The sequence below is a fragment of the Pelmatolapia mariae genome, linkage group LG2 (assembly GCF_036321145.2).
Source record: "Pelmatolapia mariae isolate MD_Pm_ZW linkage group LG2, Pm_UMD_F_2, whole genome shotgun sequence".
In the NCBI taxonomy this organism is placed as follows: Eukaryota; Metazoa; Chordata; class Actinopteri; order Cichliformes; family Cichlidae; genus Pelmatolapia; species Pelmatolapia mariae.
In genome coordinates this window covers 7,029,669-7,040,141 of record NC_086228.1, presented here as the reverse complement: position 1 = coordinate 7,040,141, position 10,473 = coordinate 7,029,669, and positions in this window count along the sequence as shown.

Genomic DNA, 10,473 nt, shown 5'->3' with positions numbered 1-10,473 from the left:
GACCAAATAAATCTGCAGTAAAACTGCAAAACCTGAACTACCAGCAAGGTGAAGAGAAACTATTGATCAGTTAGATAAAGGCAGTGAAATTATGACTCACTGCATTTTGATCCATTAACAGCTATGTTCAGTTAAGCTAAAACTAATTTGCAAAGAGATAAAAAGTTAGAATTAAGCACCCAGAACTGGGTTTTAATTATGTGGATACAATGTGACAAGACACATAATTAACTAATCAGTCTAATCAAATTAGGATGGTTGGGTATGCAGTACCCACAATCCCATCAGATAAGCTTGTGAGATACAGAAACAGCACTCTTACTGGCTATGTTGGGTACTCTACAGTACAGCATTGGACCCCCCTTTGCCTTCAGAACTACCTTAATTCTTCATAGTGTTCGACAAGGCGCTGGAAACATTCCTCATGTCCACATGGACATGATGGCATCACACAGTTGCTGCAGATTTGTTGGCTGTACACCGATGATGATAATCTGTTACTGTTATCCTGCTGGAAGTAGCCATCAGAAAACGGGTACACTATGGTCAAAAAGAGATGGACATCAGCAGCAGCAACAGTTTGGCCGTTCTTCTCTGGCCTCTGACATCAGCAAGGAGAACGGCCGCTCACTGGATATTTTCTTTCTATTTTCCGAAGTACTCATATCAGCCTGTCTTACACCAACAACCATGACACGTTGAAAGTCACTTAAATTACCTTTCTTCCTCATTTTGATGCTCAATTTAAACTTCAGCAGGTCATCTTCACCTTCACATGTTTACATGCCTAAATGCACTGAGTTGCTGCCATTTGATTTCCTGGTTAGATATTTGCATGAACTAGCTGTTAATATACGTAATGTATGTACCTAATATGTTGGCCAATGAATGTCTCGAAATTAAAAAAAAGACAAATGTACACACCACTAGAAAGTTCCCAGTGGAATACAACCACAGAAAGGAGCAAGTGTGTTCTACAAGCAATCCTTTTTAACTGAATAATTAATAGCAGCCTATATTTAAGCCAAGCTTGATGAACATAAACCTCACGTGCCAATATCTATTTGGGCATAAAGCCCAGAGAGCAAACCTTTCTTTATAACATTAACTAATTAAATTCCCTATTGCAACTTATTGCATACATTTGAAAAGTTGTTAAATGTAAAAATGCAGTACAATAGTAGGATTATGATCACACAATGACACAAGGAGAAAATAACAATTCAAATGTTACAACTACAAAGCAAAAACAACTAAAGCTAAAAAACAAGCCTATTAAGAACACAAATGATCACACCAGCTGTAAACTGCAATATCCTGGAGGCTGACATTTCAGATACCATACAGGCTCAGCAAAACATGGCATCATCATAACAGGCAGTGGTTATGGAAAGACTTAACTTTCTGTAAACATTGCCATTATCACTTGCTTCACAGACAGAAGGTTGATGACTGGCTTTTAGCGGGGCAGCCTATCATTGTGGTGCCCCAAACCAGGTCAAATGGCTCACTAACAAAACGAGACGGCTTTTGTCACTTCCTCATTACCTGCATACCATGTTATGTGACCAATCACCTTGGTTTCCACAGCTGACATAAGTAATAATCGCTCTCTCTCTCTCGCTCTCTCTCTGTTTGTGTGCGTGTGTGTGGTAACTACACGTTACCTTTCAGGGGCAGGATCCTCTTCATCCCAGCCCAACTAGTTTAAGGTAAAGAAATAAGAAACTTTTGGTGTTATCATTTATGTGCTCCTGTTCTACGGGTTTGTTTTTTCTTTTTGTGTTTCCATTCTGTTCCTCTAGTCTGGTCTCTGTTTGTCTTCTGTCTGATTCAGGTTCCTATGTGTTCTTCTCAGTCTTAGTGATTTCCTGTTTTATTCTGATAATGCACATAGGATGGGAGGCTATGTTCAGTTTCATTTGGCCGTGTTCCCCAGGTGTCTCCACTCTGCCCTCATCTCCTCCGTATTTAAACCCTCATTTGGCTGTTGTTCTTTGTTGCATCCTCCCTCATAGCTGTGTCCTTCCTCATGTGTGTTTCCTGTGATGCATTATAATCAGATCGTTTACTCCTGACCTGTTTTTCTTGTATTCTGTGAGAGCTCAGCAAGAAAGTAGTTTCGTTTTCAAAGCGGAGTTTTACCTTGGGCTTTTGGAGTCCTGCATTTGGGTCCTACCTTGCCAGCCACACTTTCAGCTTGACAGTTAATCCATAGCTGACACCTTCATAATAAAAACAGGTTCTTTGACTTGGTAAATGTGTGCGAACTAGCTACAATACTTTATTAAGCTTCGGTCCTTGGTTGCATATTTTATAGCTAAATTGCCCTAAGAATATATTTGCTCAATTAATACAAGTCTGCTCAATTAATACAAGTCTGCAGTCTTCCCTATCACATTCATGGCAGACCACACTGGCTTAAGTTTATCTCTGACTTCAGGTCTAGTGGGCTGTAGTTACAGTTAAAAACAATGAAATTGTGCTGCAGGTAAACTGTAACAAGCAGATTTAGAAAGGCGTTTTTATGCATTTACAAAAGCTTAATGACTTTAATAATAGACAAGATGCAACACGGATGTGAAATATGCTCTCCATCACTCTCAATAAGTCATAGCTAAGATAAAAGCAGCAGGAGTTTTAAATACAAAAGCCATCCACACAAGTTACTATTTGAGACTTTACTGAACAGTGGGTTTTGATGTGGGTTTTGAATTCCATCTCATCTTTATGGAAGTTCCTGTCGTCTCCTGTGAGCAATAAACTGTGAGAAAATGTTTTTTTCTATATATGAGAGATTTGAGCATGTTCCATATTATTTTAAGCGTCTTTTAAATTGAACAGCAGAAGCCATTACACGCATACCATCCTGCTTTGAATCCAAACAGTTATCACTGAATCATGTTTCCTCTGACCCACAGCCAGTTTCAACTCGCAAAGCACTTGACTCTCCTTTCCATTAGTTAAACTGTAACACAGTAATGTTGTATACAGAACGTGGAAGAAATTAGTGATAAATGGCATTATGTATGCTTTCCTTCCTGACTGCTGCAACATGGATGTGATGGGTCAGTGCTGCATTTTCTATGGTCAGACTGTTTACACAGGCTGAATGTGACTGTGGTTTTAAGGCCCACATTAATCACCCCCTATGTCCATTCAGGGCCTTGAGTGACCTTGCATTGTTGGACTAAATGAGGAGAGTACAGGAAAGAAGACAAAAAAAAGCCTCCTGTTGGGCTCTGTCCTGATTTCACACAGCTAATGTTGATGCTTTAAGGGCACTTCCACACAGGAGTCAGAGATGGTCAGCTGTGAATGCCCTAATTCATTTAAACCACCATAGTACAAAAAAAGGGAATTGTATAGGGCTTAAAATCCCTGCTGTTCTGCTAGTTTCTCAGTCGTAAGTGATAATGAAATAAAGACGAGTAAACGGCACTTTGATTTTCTAATAATGCATTATAAATTTCTAATCATTCCTCATTAAAAGGTTAAAATAAGTTTTGTTTATTCAGCATTTTTTGCTAGACTTGCATACTCTGAGCGAGAGCTCAGGCACTGGCGTGCAGCCTTAGAAGAATCAGAGCTTAGCTCTGTCCCCAGTTGCCCTTTGTCACATGTTGCACACAGCGGGAGATCATGCATCAGATGTGTTCTCGCTGCTGAAGCAGACCGTGCAGACGGCCGGACTCACGACGCCCACTTGGTCACTGTGAATTCTCTGGACAGTTCCCTGTACTATTCTTACATGGGATCAATTGTACATCACACAGACTTGTTCCTGGGGGACTGGCAACATAAAGACTGCTTAATGTCCACTCAATGAGTTGATATTTGTGTTCTCACCTGCTCCTCTGAGGAATTTCCTGGAAAGCTTCCCGGCTGCAGTGCTTTCTGTAGTAAAAAAGGCTGGTGCTTTAATCACTCACAGAAATCTCACAAATTAACAGTGTACTTCAACATGTTAACACATTAACCATTGCAAGCGGGGCCAAAGACTAGAGTCCACTGGTGTCCATAATTTCCTCCAAAGAAACTCAAACAGGAAATTTGTGTCTCGTCTGCATATTAAATAGTCACTAATCCAAATGGTTACAACCGCTACAATGAAGGCAGAGACTTGTGGGCTTCTATTCCACAAGTATGTGGCAAACTGTGAGCACTAGATGGTCAAGCAAAGCCATGGCCTTTTTGGCAAACCCAGTCAAGTTTTCACATGGGAAGCTGGTCACAGCGGCCTCTTGCTGGGACTCCGGAGGAAGACAGGGAGAGACAGGAAGCCACAAATGAGAACAGAAGCTGTTTATATGGCCTTATGCATACCAGACTGTCCATGTACATGCTTGGTCTACCCTTTAGGGCAAGTGGTCAAATGCCCCTGGGCCACTGACCACTGTTAAAGATGTAAACACATACCCAGATAATGTGATTTCTGTCCCTCTGGGCATTCAAACTCTGCAGGTGAAATCAAACTTTAGATCCCCACAGCACATTTGTGCCCAAGAACCTTTGCACTCGTGTAGCTGTTAACAACAAAGTGCTCCAGACTGACCTTCTTGTTAAGACAAAAATATATTTGTGGCATTAAAGACTTACCTGGAGCATCAAGGACACAATAACCTCTCTTAATTTAATGTTTTCATATGAACAGAAAGCCAAAGAGCACCTTTTACTGGCCCAATAATGCCCCGTTCTATAAGTGGGTAAGTAGAGATCACATTGTTGTGCATGTGCATGCACTTTCAAGCAGTAGGGAACACATTCTGAACAAACGGATCATCATTCATCCGACCTCTTCAAGCTGTTAAAATATCAACTTCATGTCATATACACAGATGTTTTAGCAGCATAAGAATTTCCGTAGTTTTTGAGGCCGGATGCTGTTCCAGCATCTCTTGGTCCTGAGGGAATCCAAACTTATATATCCCTCGAGGTTGTAATTTTCAGCAGTAGTCAGTGAAGTTGAAAGGGTGCTGTAAAATATATCTGTAAAGGCACTTCTTGTTGTGGATCACATGAAATAAATCATAGAGAAGTTAAGATTGTCTTAAAAATTTCAGAATGATGCGATCCTCCCCTGAATTGTCAAGGCCAAAAACATGGCTCATTGCAACCGAGTCGGCAAACATTTATCAGACTTAACTGAGACAAGCAGAGAAAGGAAAAAAAAAAAACCCAAACAACGAGCCGCAGTGCAGCAGCTGCCATGGGTCTGCTGAGTTCAGTCAACCACGGGGACTGTGGTCTGCAAGCAATTACCGCTGGCTCACACTGACACTAAAATTACAACCATTACATTACTACACTTTGGTCTAGAATAGGAGATCCCTGTAGATTTTGAGCACGGTAATTAAGTTTGCTCCCTCCTACTAATGTTGACCAATTGCAGAGTGCCAGATTAGATATGAACAAACGTTTATATATTTTAAATGCGTTTACAAGGCTTGTCTCTTTTAGAGATCTTTAAAATCACTCACTAATTATAGTCAGTGATATGGAATAAATACTTCCAACTGTGTGTAATTCAGGGATTTCATAACCAGTTTAGATAGCTGACAAACTGCACTGAAGACCAACTTGCAGTGGAAAGGTGTTGGTCAACAATATAACAATGTCAAAGTAACTGTACTTTGTTGCAGGGATGGTTAGGAGTGTCTCAATAAGTTCTCTCATCTGACATTTGTGTTGTGGTTTGAGGCAGTAAAAATCTCCCTCAGGTTTTCAGTTAGTTTGGGTCCTGGTCATAATCGTTAAACCATTCAGGAACGTCTTTGGACACCTTCATTTTCAATTTACAGCCTCCCTGTTCATGTGTCTGTCTGCGTGTGTCTGTGGAGATGAATAACAGCGGAAGTCCTTAAAAGCAGGTGGTCTTTATTATCTGAGAAAACATTCAAGTGAGTCTAATTTGAAATTGCACTGTTAGTGTAGGCCTTTCTCACAGCCGACACTTGACTGGTCGTGGTAGGAAAAGAACAGGTGTTACTAATAAAATGTGTGATGGCTCTGCTTGATTCGAGTGTCACAGCCTTGACAGTGGCCAATAGCAGCCCCCTGACAGTGAAACGGTTTACATTGTAACTTGTCAAAATGCCTTAAAAAAAGGCTTTCATACTGTACCCCTTTTAGGAAGAGGTTTGTGTCGCTATAGAAAAAGAGGCTGTTGAACTGAAGCTGTTCAAAGTTTGTTTCTGTGTAGAGTAATGAGCTCTTTGGCTAGAAAGAAAAATAAATTATAAAGGGGTTGTGTTTTAGCTTGCAATAGCAAGGACATGGAGAAATGGTTACGATACACTCACTGGCCACTTTATTAAGTATCTGTTTAAATGCTTGTTAATGCAAATATCTAATCAGCCAATCACATGGCAGCATTTCAATGCATTTAGCCATATTCATGCCAATAGTTATCTGGGTGAAAATGCCTTGTTGATGCCAGGTCAGAGGACAATGGCTAGACTGTTTTGAATTGATAAGAAGGCAATAGTAAGGACTGCAGAAGAGCAGCTCTGAATGCACAGCATATCAAATCTTGAAGCAGATGGGCTACAGCAGCAGGAGACAGCACCGGGTGTCATTTCTGTTGGCTCAGAACGGAAAACTGAGCTACAGTTTTCACTGCTCACCAAAACTGGACAACAGAAGATTGAAAAAAATTTGCCTGGTCTGATAAACCTCGATTTCTGACCCTACCACCCTCGATAGTAGGGTCAGAATTTGGCATAAACAGCATGGATCCATCCTGCTTTGCATCAATGGTTCAGGCTGCCCGCAGTGTAGTGATGTGGGAATCCTTGTTAATACTAATTGAACATGATTTAAATGCCACATTCTACTCAAGCATTGTTGCTGACCATGTCCATCCATCTTCTAATGGCTCCAAGATAGCATGCCATGTTAAGAAACAAAAATTACCAGACTGGTTTTCTGAACATGACCGCGAGTTCACCGTCACTCTCACCAGATCTTGGACGAAAATAAATATATATATATATCATAATATATGCAATGTATAAAAGAAGTGGTTTTCATGAAAAAGCTGTTCAGAGGTCAGAAGCCCAGATAAAATAGAAAACACTGATGTCAAAGCGGGTGGGTCAGTCTGCTGCTCATCACGGTGGTTTCAGCTCAGAGCCTTGTGTCTGACCGATCACACAGTCCCTGATTACCTGTGTCTTTAGAGCATTTAATATATTCGTCTTTGTCAGTTTAATGTCAGTTGGCGTTAAACAATTTCCCCATCTTGCCAAAATATATTTCAAGAGTTTTTCACCAAACTTCAAAGCAAGTAATAGCAATATGTGATTAATCCTTTTATTGCTCAAAAAGTCATCGCTAACACGCTGTCAGTGGAAATGAATCCCAACTTATTGAGCTTTTACACTGCAGCTCACCAAAAGAACCAATGTTCCTTGAAATTAGTATCATGCAGGCCATTGATGCATTAACTGAGCCAAAATTGAATGGCACATTTTCATTCCAATAAAAAAAAAAAGTATAAAAAGTATTTACCAAATAGGTGTTACTTAAAAGAAGACAGTATGACAAAGGAGGATGAAATAAAAAGAGACCCTATCTGAAAGCTTGACTGTATTCTTTATTAGGTTCTGGTGAAGTAAATGGCATTGTATGCTTTTTTTCTGCATCAAAAGCTCAGTGGGGCTTTAAATAGACATGCTTTCAGCCAGTGTTCCTGATATAAGATACTTCTAAGGACTGAAGGACAAACAGAATATCTCAGTCGTCTGAAAATTAAATTAATTCTGCAATAAAATAGGGTTAGCTGAGAAATTATTAAGTATAATTAGATCTATGTTGTGTTAAAATTGAGCAAACTAAATTAGAACAGCACGCTGCTTTAACATCCATTCATTAAAAGATATTTACATTTTTAAAAAGTACATTTTCCAGCAGTAAAATTCCAATCTTACAGTCGCGCAGTAAATACAAAGGCACGTCCAAGAACAGCTCCATCCAAAGGTAACAAAATCAATCGAGCAGCACCGCTAAAACTCACACCTCGTATCTGGTTTGTTTAATGCGTCCAAAAAACCTAAATTTGAAAAACTGCATTTTTCTGTCGCAGCAGCTCTGGAATATTTCTCGGCTGGATGCGGCAACTTCCTGGAGACACAGTGTCCAGTCGTACCCACACGTCCTGTAGACATGCACATTGCCACACACATGCAGTAGATGCACTCAAGCTAAAATAAATAAAACATACATATACAAACACATTTGTCATTGTGCATGTTTAGTATCTCTCCCAGCGTAACTGCAACCATGTGTTCCCAACATGGAAGAATCTGAGCTTTTCCTAAATATTTATATGCTCCAAGCATCTGCGCTCACACAGTTTCATGACATCCAAAAACCCAGCTGAGATTTGTTTTTATTGGGCTACATAACTGATAATATCCTCACAGGGAAAGCACATTGATTTCTATGAGCAGATATTAATGTAAGACCCTCTCATGAATCGAGGATAAAGAAAAATTTTGTGGAGCCCCAAGTATTTTCCTTTAGACCTTACTCCTGGGATGAGCCATAAATCACCAAAGTGATGAATGACAGTAAACAGAAGTGGTTTTGATATCTTTTTATGATCACTGGCGAGTAAAAGCACCTGAAATTAGTTTCCAGTGGGAGCTGGACTTGGAGGCTTAAGCGCATGTCTCACAATTTGGAATTCAGTGAATGCTGATAATCCATTGGGTTCTCAGTGACTTTGAATGGGTCCAGACCTATTTTTCGATCAGCTACAGAAAGTCCCTGGTTCTCTTTGCCACCGGAGGATCTCATGGTACACAACGATTCTCAGGATCAAAATATCTCCCTCCTCACAGAGGTTTGGCCATGATCAGTGTCAAGAGAGCTATCTGTTAGGCCTTATTTTGGGACTTATTTACAAACTTCCATGCAAAGTTTATTTAGATTCGTGTCCTTTTTCCTTCTTGGCACGTCCCCCTGAAAGACTCTGAGATTATCACAACGCCTTAAGCAAACGTTTCTGCTGTTCATGTTGCGTTTCAGCGTGTAAGCAAACTAGAACTTATATTTTCCAGTTTGTTGGAGCAGTTGTAGATAACAAAAAGCAGAAATTCCACATTAGCGAGTGAGGACAAGCTCAGTGTACTCACATCATGAAGCTGAGGTTTTAAAGTAGCTACAAAAACAAAAAGTATGTGACCCAATAATTTTTCCCATCTAACCTTGGGAACGATATCTCTGTCTACTAAGGAAAGCATCTCTCTTCTTAGACTTTATGCGATGAGTCCTTCCAGCTGACTGTTGGGGGATATCACAACACAGCACAACCTTCATAATCTCCTGATGCACTCTTAACCTCATTGTGAGCCTTTTCATTTACAAGCTTTTTCCTTTTTTTGCCGTACTACGCACACCGATTCTCTCGCTCAGCAGAAGAACTCATCTGCCTTGACGGCCTGACAATTTAAAGGTGATCAGATTATCAATTAAAGTTCAGGATTCTTAAACCTGGGGTCTGTTTTTGCAATTCTTATCATTTAAACTATGATTTTTGTTAGTTTTGCACTCACCTGTGTCTTTATAGATGTAAAAGCTGGAGAACTCCAGCACAAGAATACATATTGGGGTCAGCAGTGCAAGTTTTCTGAAGTTTTACAAGTTTAAATCAGATGTAATCGGCATTTTTTATATGTACTATGAGTTAGTGGATACAAAAATAATAACTACAGAGGTTTTTTTAATCTTTTTTTTTTTTTTTTAACCAAAGAGGAAAATGGCAGACAGGCACAGTCTGGAAATAGCTGGTGAACAAAGTGCACCATTAAGCAACTGAAGAGCCAGTTATTCCCTGGAGAGGGATTGGTGAAGCACAAAGCAGAGCTAAATGAGAGTAAATAACAATTTACATTCAGAACAAAGTTAGAAACATGGATACAAATGGCTGCAGACTGAATTGCTCTAAATCTACTGGATGTGTAATTTTTTATTTATTTTTTTTAAAGTGATTTTTATGCCATTTGTACTTCACACTCGTTTCTGATGCCCTGTGTAGCCAAATAAACTTAACCAAACAACAGAAATAGGCAACAATTTGTTGGTCAACACCCAGAAAGGTCGATTTTTTTAGAATTTCCTTTAAGAATTTATGGTTTTATTCTTGATGAACACTTATTCAGCTGCTTGATGCTACAAAATGTCCATGCCTATGGGGATGTGACGGAAACTCGTACAGGGTAATGACCTTCAACTCGAGCAACACACATACCAGCTAAGCCACAGCTGCGTTACAGATATTTTTAAATGCAAGAACGGCAGAGGGGGATTCTAAGAGCATAATGTTTTTATGAGGAAAAACTAGTTTGATATATACTGACAGCTTTTCTTTTTTTAAAGGGGGGCCTAGTGCAACCAGAGAGTTCAGGGACCTGCACTCTCTGGTTGCACTCGGTAATATCAACGTGTGCCATATCTTTTCAATGTCAC